Here is a 13,079-nt window from a genome sequence, read left to right as displayed (position 1 = left end):
TTGGCCCTCTGATCGACCCTCCCCCCAAAACAAGTCGCACCAACCTCGTTCACTAACACCCACCCGATGAAAGAGTGACTGCGGCTGCCTTCACTTCCACCTTCAACCCCCTTATCTGCCAACTCTGACTTTACCTCTGACTCTGCTCTCAGCAACCTCTATCTTTCCATCACCAACAGTCTTGACATTCTTGCCCCAGTCATGAGGGTCCGTCTGAAAACTGTCTCAAAGTGTAACACTTGGTACGAAACCGAACGTGCAGCCCTGAAACGATAGTGCAGGGCAGCAGAATGGAAGTGGCAAACCTCAGGCTCATCCTCTGACAAACTGGCCTGCCGCCCAGCACCAAAGGCAATACAGACCCACCATCCGTGCAATGAAAAGAGCCCACATTCAGACACAGGTATCCGGCGCATACAATAACATGGCAGAACTTTTCAAAATCTGCAGGGAACTAGCCAACCCCTCCGCAGTCTCCTCCTCTCCCTCTCCTTCCCAGGCCCTCTGCAATGCACTGGCCTCACATTTTGCCACCAAAACTCAGGACATTCTGACCACCCTCATAACCCATTCGACTCCCCCACCGCACACACCCCTCCTTTTCCTCCTTCTCTCCTGCCACACCTGAAGATGTTACCAGAGTTGTCTGCTCCATGAAGGTCTCTGTAAACAAGTATCCCCCTCTCATCCAGGACCATCAAGGATAACATTGGCTCTCTTGCGCCAGCTCTCGCCGATTTCTGCAATCACTCTTTTATCACTGGATCTTTCCCCTCCCCCCTTAAGCACTCCCTTATGCACCCACTCCTGGAAAACATCCTCTGACCCTAACTGCCCTGCTAGCTACCGCCCTATCTCCATCACCCCCTTCCTGTGAAAGCTACTTGAGAAGCTGGCCTTGCCCCAACTTAACTCTCCACGACCATCAATCTTGATTCCGGCCATCTCTCCTCTGCATTTGGCACAGTTAACCATTCCATCCTCATACAAAAGCTCCATGATACACTTGGTATCTCGGTACCGGCAATGGATTGGCTGTCCTCTGTCCTCACTGACCGCTCTTCCCAAGTCATCCTGGGCCTCTTCTCCTCTCCTACTTCCATCTCCATCTGTAGAGTCTCCCAGGGCTCTATACTCTCCCCCTGGCTCTTTAACATCTACCTTGCTCTCGTTGCATGCCTCATCTCCTCTTTCTCCTCCAACTTCCAGTGTTACGCAGACAACACACAGCTCTTCTTCAGACTCCTGCTAGCCCTCTTGCATACTCCATCATCCCACACTGCCTATCTGCCTTCCAGTCTTGGTGCGCCTCCAATGATCTCTGCCTCAACGCCTGTAAAACTGAGATCCTTCCCATTGGGACCCCTGTTCCCTCCTCCTTCCCTTCATTCTGGCCTTCCACCTTGGGCTATGCCCCTGCGCCTGAAACTGAAGCCAGGCACCTTGGAGTCATTGTCGACTCCTCTCTTTCCTTCCTCACTCACATTCAGGACATTGCAGAGTAGTCCAACTATCAGCTCTTCCTTCTCAAAGGAATTCTACCTTTTCTCACTTTCCCTCAGCGGCTCACTGTGACTCAAGCCCTGGTTCTCTCTAGACTTGACTACTGTAACAGCCTTCTCCTGAATCTTCCTTCTTACACTCTGCAACCTCTGTAGCTTATCCAGAATAGAGCAGCAAGAATTATCCTTGGCCTTAAGCCCAGGGACTGCATCTCTACTGCACTAAAAAGTCTTCACTGGCTCCTGGTTGCTGCACGGATTAAATTCAAATCCCTCTCCATCATCCACAAGGCTGTTTGGGCCCGGGGACCTCACTATCTTCAACTTTATCTCACTAAATACTCTCCCTCTAGACCACTATGCTCTTCTGGCACCAACGTTTTGTGTGTAAAGCGTTTTGCTAAACAGAGAGAAGGGGGTCACTCACTGTCTTCTGCGGGCTCCCTCCTTTTGAATAGCCTCCCTCCCCCCTTGCGCCTTGAGCAGGATCTTCTCAAATTCCGGAAGCTCCTTAAGACTTTCCACTTTTCTTCCTCCTTCCCTCCTTCTCTCCTCTACTAATCCCACAGTTGCTCAATCGGTGTCTTTCGCCCTTATGCATCTTCGGGGCCTTGACCTCCCACAACAATTCTTCCCAGCTCCTGTCTTTCCACAGCACTTTGCATCTGTACACCCTCAGCTCTGGAGACTCGCACTTGCACATTCCACGTCCCAGGCTGTGTAGAACTAACATTCCTAGCACTTCCTCCATGGCTCACCCACAGGCTCGGACTCCCCAGCACTTCCCCCCTTTTTCTTTCTGCACTTGCACGTTCTGAATACTCACAAGGCATAGTAGGTTCATCCCCCACCCTCTTTCCCCTCTGCTCTTAAATATTGTGTTGTAATGTATTTCCCACTCTCCCTCCCTGCCCTGTGGGCGCTTTGCCGCGCACAATCAAAACATATTTCAAGAATGAATTAAAACCACTTCCTCCAGTGTTCCTTAAATCCTTCCATACTCCCAAAATTGGAACCAGCCAATTGCGTTGTTGAGTTTGTTTACCCGTCTTCTGTTTGCAGGGTGCCTGGGACATGTCCATTGGACGCCAAATGTGAAAAATCCTCTCTCTGCACCATCTTTCCATACTTCTTTACTTACCGTTGGTCAGCGCCCTACCCTACTATTCTTACCTCATTTCCTTCAATGTTCCGCCCTCGAAACGATGCTGTTTATATCGGGCAAAAATTAAAATCCATGCTCTCGGTTTATACCGGCCAAAATTAAGCACCACGTGTTGCGCCTATTTTACCCCTTTCTATTCCCTTTCAATCTTCCTATGTCATTCACCACCTTTATCTTTAACAGATCAGGCAAACGAACAGCCTTCTGCCATGGTTGGTTATTCTTACGTGGCAATACCTTTATATACAGACGCAATAACATTCGAATTATTCTGTAAAAAGACAAAAGCGCCGCCACCGTTGAAAGTCGAGAGTGGGCCCTACATTTTTCCAGTCCACTAGTCTCCACCTGCAGCTCGTCAGGACTTGGTTTCTCGAGGGCATCCATTCATCAACAAAGGGCTCTGAGGACACTGACAAGTAGTCCGGCACAACACAACACCGGCACCCCACCAGCTCACCACATATAGGTGGGAGGTGTCTGAACATGAAGGGAGGTTAGGTGGCTCTTTGGGGGATTTCTGGGACAATAATGATGTGTTGTTTATATAGCGCTTACGCCAATGCATTTTACAGAGAACATATTGCATGCATTATCACCCAACCGAAACTGGCACTCATTTATCGACCTCGGAAGGATGAAAGGCTGAGTTGCCCTTGGCGGGATTTGAACCTGCAACCTGTACATCACGCATAGGTAGCAACAGCAGGTGCTCAACCTACTGAGCTATCTTACCGGACAGCCGAGTGGTCTATATTAGTATTCCATTTTATTTCCATTCTTGTCGATAAACCATTGCATGCTCGTTGTCAGTCCAAACGCACAATGCTAACAAGGTAAAGCTCTCACTACTTAATCCTGACTTGGGACAAATTGAGGTACCTGTGTCAAGCCACATCAGGGCAATTGCTACATGAGCATCCCTGCACATGCATGCAAGAATCAGTGCTCCTGGCACACACCAGGTCTGTCAAGGCCTTCTGTTGGAGGGTAGGACGCAGGTGCCACATTTGCAGACCTCAGTGGACAGGCTATTATGTGCCCCCCGCAGCCCCAATCTCTGGATTGAAGGATAGTCGGGCAGGCTGAAGTAACCAAGTATAGACAGGTCATATGTTACTGCCAGTGCTGGGAATGTCCGATTGCATTGTGCAGATCACCAAATGGCGGATGATGAATGAAGACCACTGAAGTGGGTGCCAAGAAACAACTGGGAGGAGTATTGCAGGTCTATAGTCATGAGACTGAGCAAAACCTTCAGAGATGTCAAATAATGTAATAAAGTCTATTCAAAATATGGCGTTCTGAATTTTAGTGTGCAGCGAATAGCTGCTCATCATTATTATTGCGTGTATGCTAGTATTGCTCGCCCATGCATTGAATAAGATTTAATAATCCATCATATTTACCGGAAATAAATATAGTAGAGTATTTATTTGTATTTATTTTGTATTTATTTTATTTATATAGCACGCCAAGCCCGGGGGCATCTGGGCGCATTTCTTGAGGTAACAGTTACATATATTTACACAGTGTTACATATGCATTACATATAAAGTAAAATATTTACAGAAGCATTACAAGGTGCATTACAAGGTGCACACCAAGGTTAGTTAGGCCTGTGCGTGGTACGATGCTAAAGGATAATGGTCATGCACTGCGAGCCAGGTTGTGGCTTTGCTTCTAAAGGAATGGAAGGAAGGTTCATTTCTGAGTGAACTAGGTATATAGTTTCACAGCCTCGCGGCAAGCACGGGGAAACTGCTGCCACCAGCTTTCTGAAGCTTGAACCTCGGTATCCTGAGGCAGTGTGCTTCAGCCGTTCTACGGGGACGATCAGAGGTGTTTCGCTTGAATAGATTAGACAGATAGTGTGGTGCCTGATTAGCGAGGCACTTATGCGTAAGTGACAGTGATTTGAAAGCAATTCGTTGGGTGACAGATAGCCAGTGTAAACTGTGTCTGGTTTCCAAAATGTGGGGAGTTCTGGAAATATTCAGTGCTGCCCTAAAGGCATTATTTTATATCACTTGTAGTTTGTTTATATTCCGTTTGCTGGTCCCTAGATGGAGCTCGTTGCAATAGTCAAGTTTCGACAGGACTAGGGTTCTAGCTAAAGTAGTGCAATTGGCAATGGTGAAGAGTTTGCAAGTGTAAGCCGTTGAGGAGATTACAGCGTTTGTTTGTCTCCTTAAAGATAAGAGTAGAGTCTAGGTATATACCAAGGGTTTTAGTGTCATTGGAAACCTAAATGGAATTACCATTGATGATAAATGAGTCAAAGTCGGAATCTAATTTATTGAGTCTGGGTTGTGAGCCAAGGAGGAGTCGCTCTGTTTTACCATCTTTCAGACAGAGCCTGTGTTAAGCCATCCAGGCCTGAATGACGAGATATATGTCATTCAGTGCTTTGGAGTCGGCTTTGTGGTCTCCAGTGAAGGGGATGAGTATTTGGGTGTCATCTCATTCACCTCCAAATTCCTCAGGGTCAGTCGCCTCTCCAAGCAACGAGTTGGTGGTAGATCTCTTTCTTCGGCTGAGGCCTCCCTCTGGAACAGCCTCCCTGCCTCCCTGAAACTTGAGGAAAACCATCTCCGGTTCTGGAAACACCTCAAAACCTTCCTCATTGCTTCTGCTTTCTCTCCTCCTCTCCCCTGCTGAACTCCTGGCCGAATCTGAAACTGCACTGGTTACCTGGCCACCCACTCCCTTGCCTCGTTGTGCCTTGAAACAATGTGTATATGTGCGTTGTAAATGCCATATCATATCTTCTTAATTTGTGTAGGTGACACCCAAATAGTCAAGGATACCGAAGAGGGGCTTCGTAAACACATTGTAGAGTGTTGGTGATACACATGATCCTTGGGGGACTCCATACAGAACTGGTGATTGTTCCGCGGAGGACGATGGGGAGAAGACCCTCATTGATCTGTTCTCAAGGAAGGATCTAATCCAGGTGGTGGCTTTGTCTGGGAAGTGTGCTGCAGATTTAAGATGGTTGCATAGTATTTGGTGATTAACCAAATCAAATGCAGTCGATAAGTCGAGCAGTAGGAGACGGGCCAACTTGCCATCATCTTTTAAGTCTTCAATATGGGTTTTCAAATCGATCAAGGCCGTTTCGGTTCCATGCCTCGGTCTGAAGCCTGATTGTCTGAGGCCAAGGAGGTTATCAGATTCTAGATGATCCTGGATCTGCAGATAAGCTGCTCTGACCAGGATTTTGAGTAGAAAGGGGACAGTGATGATAGGCCTATAGTTGGTGGGGGTGCTTGGGTCTAATGATGGCTTTTTGAGTAGTGGGAGAACCCAGGCATCCTTGAGGTTGTTAGGCACGATGTCAGTGTTGAATGAGGCATTTATTAGGGCAGTGATGAAAGGAGCTTGTTCTTTAGTAGCCTCCTTAATGATGGGGGCTGGACAGGAGTCTCCCTGACAATTAGATTGTTTAAGTTTGAGGATTATGTTTTCTACATCTTTGGTGGAGAGTGGAGAGAAATTAAATAGCTTACAGGCGTGTTGAGGGGGCTCTGGAGGGCTGATTGATGTACTAGGATATGAGTCAAGTGACAGGATGCTTTTTTTATCATTGATTTTATTTGGGAGCATGGTGATTTTATCTAATAGTGCTTTTTGAATGTTAGAGCACCATATGCTATCTCAAATGCAATTACACATTGCACTGAAAACCTTCAGATGAAGGCTTCTTCCAGTTACAAAGCAAAATATTGATGGTTGACTAATTTACTAGTTGAGGTAGCATGACCCAAACAATCACATTCACATTAAATCATTCAACTGAAAATGACCCACCATATGTAAATTAGCATAAGACAATATAAGTTGAGCTACTTTCAGCAGCACACACAATGCCTGGTTCGCCGTTGTGTTTGGTATATCCGAGTGACACATGCATTTCCCCTTCATAGGACATGGCCCATGCTCTTGGAGTATCAAATGCAGGTCGAAACGAGAACCAGCATCCAACACTGGTTAATTAGGGGCGTACTATGCCGATAACAATGGCCATTTTATATACACTACCGCCACGTACGTCATTTACGATGTCATGTGTGATGTTACAAGAAATGTACCTGTGGTTCTGCCTGGAGTGGCGGAGTAGCTGAAAATATGTCAATTCATTAAAACGTCCTGGGACAGACACAGCATTCTACATGTGTGTGTGAAGACATTTAGAATAAGTAGTCTCAAGGCCTTTGGTGCATGGTGTTTCACTGGGGCCCTTAAGTTATTACTCCCCTTCATCCCAACCTTGCTGGGTTGTTGTCCAAAGACTACTGACACATTGTAGTTAGTGTTGGCAATAAAAGGCCATGGATTCTATTGCACAATTACATATATCATAATAAAATTGTATTCATAAAATGTGAATGAAAAACATGAAAAAGTCCTTTTGGGAACAAAGGCTAGTGGGTGTCCCCTTGGCCCGTGCCACCTTCTTATCCCACGACCCACGACTGTGAGACAACATTCCTTGTCATGTCCTTCTATTTGTGTCCATATCCTGCTCTTCTTTTTCCGGCTGGGTGGGTTGGGTGAAAAAGCAGAAGTCTTCTGCGGTCGCAGAACTGCTCCTTTGCGCTCCGATCGGAGTGCTGTGCAAACTGAAGACCCTTGTTGGCAGGGTCTCCTCTTATTCACATTTTGTGGATTCAGGACATTCGGTTGGTGGTGGCCTTCAAGCCCTTGCTGGCTGGCTGGCGCGGACAATTTTTGCATGTGTGTGTCCCTCTTCCTTTGGCAGCCCCTACTTCCCTTCCATTCTTGTTCCTGAGTATTCACAACTAGGCCCTTTTGGCAGCATGGTGTAGTATCCTTACTTGCCCTTTGGGTTCCCCAAATGGTTCCCTCTTTGTAGTTGTGTGGCTAAGGAAGGGAGGGGGGAAGGCAGCAACAGCGGGAACTTTGGCTGGATGGCGGTGACAAGCGCTGTTGTGTTTTGTACCTACTGTGCTTTACTAATATTGTACAGCTTCTGCGCCGCTGTACTCGCCTTATGTGTCCCTGCAGCCCCCGCTTATGTGCCCGCGCCCTCTAGCTTGATATGGTGCCCTTATTTTGCCACCTTGGCAGATCTGACATTAACCAAACCACTATCAAGCACTATAACAAAGGAGCTCCTGAGACCAAGCACTGCAGCATGGGAGGCCTGTGGCCAGTACTAAAGGGAAATATGTACTATCAGAGGAACTGGGGAAACCACATAGTGGCGCAGAGACCTTGTCTGTTAGCCCACACCGAGGTACCCTCTTCCTCCCAGCTCCATGCCATATGAGCTCAGGAATCTCTTTAAAGTGTTTTTTCAACTCTTCTGGGAGTTTACCTGCGATAGCTGCTTCACTTTCTTTGACTCTCCATAAGTATTTCTTGCTTCTGTTGCTCCACCGCTTTGTTCACTGCGTTTCTTTCTCTTCTTCTGCGACGTTTCGCCAACTTCCAAAACAGCTCAGTTGTAATCTTCACTTTCTTTGCACATCTGCATGCGTGACTGCAAGTGGTGGTGTTTTTGCTCCTACTTCGGAGCCTCGCCACTCCCTTGAAGAGCACAGGCCGTGTCTGCAATCGCGCTGTGGAGCAGGGCGCTTTTGCTCCCACTTTTCAGGGACTCCGCTCCCTGACAACGACACGCTTTGTTTTTTCTCAACTGTTGCTCCTTGCTGTGGCAAGAAGGCTCAGATGCAGCTGCAATACTAAAGCCCAGGACCTTGTCTTCACACCAGTGTTGGGTCGAAACAGAAAGACCCTATCTGCAAGGAGGATCTGATGCGGCTGCAATACTAAAAAGCCCCGGACCTTGCCTTCACGCTGGTCCGTAGCAGGCGAAACACAAAGCCCCTCTCTGCAGGGTCGGACGAGACCATGAAATTGTCTTGGGCACCAATGGAAAAGTGGCCCACAGTTGCAAAAGGCAATTCATTCCTTTTGTGACAAACTGAGTAGTACCAGAGGGGGAGTTTTTTGATAAAATAAGATGCAAATTGTGCATTGTAAAGCCTCTCTGCAATGAGGCTCGGATTCGGCTACAATACTGCACTTCCTCCGCATGTTGCTGCCTGATGTTGGGTGACTCCGGGCCCTCCAAAAGAGCAACTTCAGCGCCTGCTTCTGCTTTCTCCTATCAAGGCCGGCACTCCAACGTTCAGAGGTGCGAGCCTGAGACACTTCCCACTGAAGACACTTCCCACTGAAGGACTTCTTGAAACTCTGCACCGCACAATGCATATGTGAAAAAGCAGTCGCCAAAAATGATCGCTGTACCTTTCGTCGTGCAGGCTGCCTTCTGGAAGCTGTCCCCTGCAGGCTTCATTCGTAAGCCTGCTCCGAGCAGTGCTACAGAAGTCGAAAAGATAATCGTGCTGTAATGATAGCCTGTGCGCCATTTCTCTTTCTTGGCAGCCGGCTTGAAAAGCTGTGCTCCCTCGCTGGGACAAACACGCTGATGGCCGCCTCTAAGCTCCTCTCGCTATTAACACATTCTGTAACGGACTGTGCTCCGAAACCACAAAAAGACACGATCCTGTCTTCGCTCTGCTGCACCGGCTTGACCCAGGTATGACAGAATGTTGTCTACCGCATACTCAGGAAACACTGCGCAACAAAGAAATTAGGGGAAATCAACGCGATCCCTGTGCAGGGACGGACAGAGTGTTGTGCAATAATGAGGCACTCTTGCTTGGGTAACTGCTTCTTTTTATTCACAGGCTTTACAGCAACTATTTACACCCAGCAGTTAGTTCTCTGCCTTAATCTCCCTAAGGGAAAAAGGAAGTCTCTTTGTGCCATGGATTCTTCTCCCATGCTGGTGGAGGAGCACCTGGAGATTGTTCTCTCCTCAGTGCCCGCGCTGGAGAGAGTCTCTGTTGCTCTCTCTTTCTCAGTGCTTCCCGCACAGAGCATCTTGCAAGAACTTGGCACTCCCAACTCTCACAAGCTCTCTCTACATACCTCCTTTTGATAAACGAATTGGAATTACTCAGTTACAAAGTCATTATACTTCACCGGTCTTCTCCGCTCTCTCAGGGGCCCGAGTCTCCTTGTCTCCCTCATCTGGTGTCATGCTAATTCCTTCGTGGCTTTGGACAAGCTGCTCTGGATCCAGCTCGCTCACAATGTGGGGCACAATATGTGGGTCTGGGGCAGGTTCCCTTGCAGCAGCCTGCACAGATTCTTCCTGTGCCTGGGTTTGTGGTCTTGCACTATCATGTAACTCCTGTCTCGATGAATGTGTATATCTGCTTGACCCTCTCACGAACATGGGCACTCTTTCCATGTACCACTCGCGACCATCTTGGGTGCAGGCATGGTTGGTTCTTCTTTGCACTACATTGATCGGTTGACTGAACTTGGAACCTTTCACTTGATCCTTGTCCGGCAACCGGATCACCCTCCCTGACTTCTAGGCTTTGGGTTGCTCTTCGTTTGTCACTCCATTTCTTCATCAGATTCTTGTCATTCCTTATTCTCCATACTACATCCTCCATATCTACCTCATCATTCTCCCTTACACACGACAGCCATGGAGGTACCAACGTGGATGCCGCGCTTCGTACCCTAAGCATGTGAAATGGTGATAGTTTGTGATGCTGTTGGGAGGTCAGGCAATGAGCAGCAATCGCCTGCTTAACTGTCCTGAATGGGTCCATACCCGTGGCTGTGGCCAGTTGTATCTCCCCTTTGATAAACCTGTTAGCCCTTTCAACAAATCCATTGGGTTTTGGGTGATACAACACTGTTTTAATTGGTCTTATGTTGTTCCTCTTCATAAAGCTCTCCATTTCATGGGAGACCAACTGAACTCTGTTGTCTGCAACAGTGTCCTTGGGCAATCCTTCTCTCTGAAACACAGCTTTTAATACTTCAATAACTGTCGCTGTGGTGATGTTTGGTACAAATTCGGCTTCCACCCTCTTCGATAGATAGTCAATCATGACCACCCCATATCAATGTTCCAACTGCATTTCTTCCAAAGGGCCAAAAATGTCCATACCTAGTTTGTGCCACACTCCTTCCGGGACTTCTGTGGGTACTAGTGGTGCCTGTCTTGTCTTCAACCTCTTGTCACTGTGCAGGCATTCGTGGCATCTCTCAATCATCCCGCATACATCCTAATCCATGGCAGGCCACCAGTATGCTTCTTTCACGCTGTGTCTTGTCCTGGTGCTCCCCAGATATCCTGAATAGGCCCTGCACAAGATAATCTTCCTCATACCCAGTGGTGGAATCATTTAATCACCCTTGATTACTAGACCTCCTGCCACCTTCCAGTATAGCCTCATGCCCTCTGGAAGGGCCCTTTCTTCTGGTCACCCTCTGCTGACCCATTTGGGGAGCCTCCCCATTGTGGCATCTTTGATGGCTTCTTCCTGCCAATGACCCTCACTCATTTCTCAGAAGTCCTTGCTTTTCAGATCCTAGATTGACGACACCACGCACTCATCCTAAAGGAATGTAATAGCATTCTCCATTAGTCTTGACATACGGTCTGCTACGGCATTTTTCCACCCTGAAATGTGCGCAATTTTGAATGTGTACTCTTGTAATTTTGCTGCAATGTGTGCTAACCAGGGCGTTGATGTTTTATTCCTTCCAGTGCTTAACATGTGGATTAATGGTTTATGATCCGTAACTTGGTACCCCATATGTATGTTCTGAAGTATTCTACTGCCCATTCACAGGCTAACATCTCATTCTCCACTGCTGGGTAGTTTTTCTCTGCACTGGACAATACCTTGGATGCAAATGCCCCTATGTGTTCGATATCCCCCTTCCTTTGGGTCAACACCACGCCTAAGCCATAGGCACATGCGTTGGTTGTGATGGCTGTGTCCCAGAGAGGATTGAATGGTTGCAGGCATGGGGTTCTTATGATTCTTCGCTTTACAGACTCAAATGTCAGCTTCTGATCTTGCAACCATACAAACTCAGCTCCTTTCTTGAGCAGCTCTCTCAACACTGCAGTGATTTCTGAAAAGTTGGGGACGAACTTTGCGTAATATTCGGAGAGCCACATGAATGATCGTAATTAATCCTTGTTGGTCGGTGTAGGTGCCTTTACAATGGCTTGCAATAAGTCATTTTTGGGACTGATTCCCTCACTGGATATCCTGTACCGTAGGTACTCTACTTCATTGGCCCTCTCAGCACGCATTTGTCATACCTCAGTTTCACTCCTGCAACTTGTAACTTGGTGAGGACCATTCTCAGCACTGCATCCTGGGTCTGGTCGTCTTCAGCGTATTTATGAATGTCATCTTGGAAGTACGAGACGTTGCCACGTTGTGTAACAATGTGTCCATCTGATGAAATGCAGAGGCTACAGACAAACCAAACAGTATCCTTGTAAACTGATACGTGCCGAATGGGCCGATGAACGCTGTTAGCGGCCTTGATTCTTTGTGCAGGTGTATTTGGTGGTATGCATTCCTCATGTCAAGTTGTGAAAACACTTTGGCTTCCTTCATCATCAGGATCATTTTGTTTATGCTGGGAGGGGGCAACTGTCTGTGATAACGTCCAAATTTAGACTGCAAAGATCTATGCATACCCTCAGATCGTCTGAGTTCTGTTTCTTGAAACAACACTACTGGGTTCAACCACTCGGAGGACTCCACTTCTTCGATGGCGCCCTCCCTCAGCATCTTCTCCAACTGCAGCTTCAACACGTTCCTTGCCATCGCTGGCACGGGACGTACTTTGTGCTTTACTGGAATTGCATCGGGTCTGACCATTATCCTGTGCACGCACTTCTTGATTCTGCCAGGCCCATCGGAGAACAACTTGGGGAATTCTTCTTTTGACACTGGCGCACCTCCTGCATTAACCACCATCACTTGGTCTTCAGTGCTGGGGTCTAGTTTCATTTTGAGTTTTGCTTGGTTGTCCCACCCTAGGACTACTGGGCCTTCTTTGGCAAAATATGCTCTGGTCCTGGTTTCTCTCTCCTTGAATTCAATGACGCTGTTGAAGTACCCCAACAAACTCACTGAGGCACCTCTGAATACAGTGGGCTTATGTTTTGTGCTTAATACTTCCCCATTTTCTCTTCCCACCATTTCCTTGTATGTGTGTATGGGTAATATTGTCAAATCTGACCCTGAGTCGGCCTTGACTCTCGTCTCCTTACCGTTCACCTTGATGATGCAATGTGGATTTTCTCTCCTGGCTCTCAAGCTATTAACCCTCATTATGGTCGGTCTTCCTTCCTCTTCAGACAAACTGTTTCCGCCCGCTCCCTCCTCTACCTGGACGGATGCCACTTTCTTGCCACGCCATGCGACTGCAATGTGGCCAAATCTTTTGCAGTTGGAACATTATTTGTTTCTTGCTGGACATTCTCTATCATTCGCCAAGTGGCATGTGCTGGCGCATCTATGACATTTAAGTGGTTACCT

This window comes from Ambystoma mexicanum, chromosome 3q (assembly GCF_040938575.1).
Source record: "Ambystoma mexicanum isolate Mex_15411 chromosome 3q, UKY_AmexF1_1, whole genome shotgun sequence".
Lineage (NCBI taxonomy): Eukaryota > Metazoa > Chordata > Amphibia > Caudata > Ambystomatidae > Ambystoma > Ambystoma mexicanum.
This window is presented reverse-complemented; position numbering follows the sequence as displayed.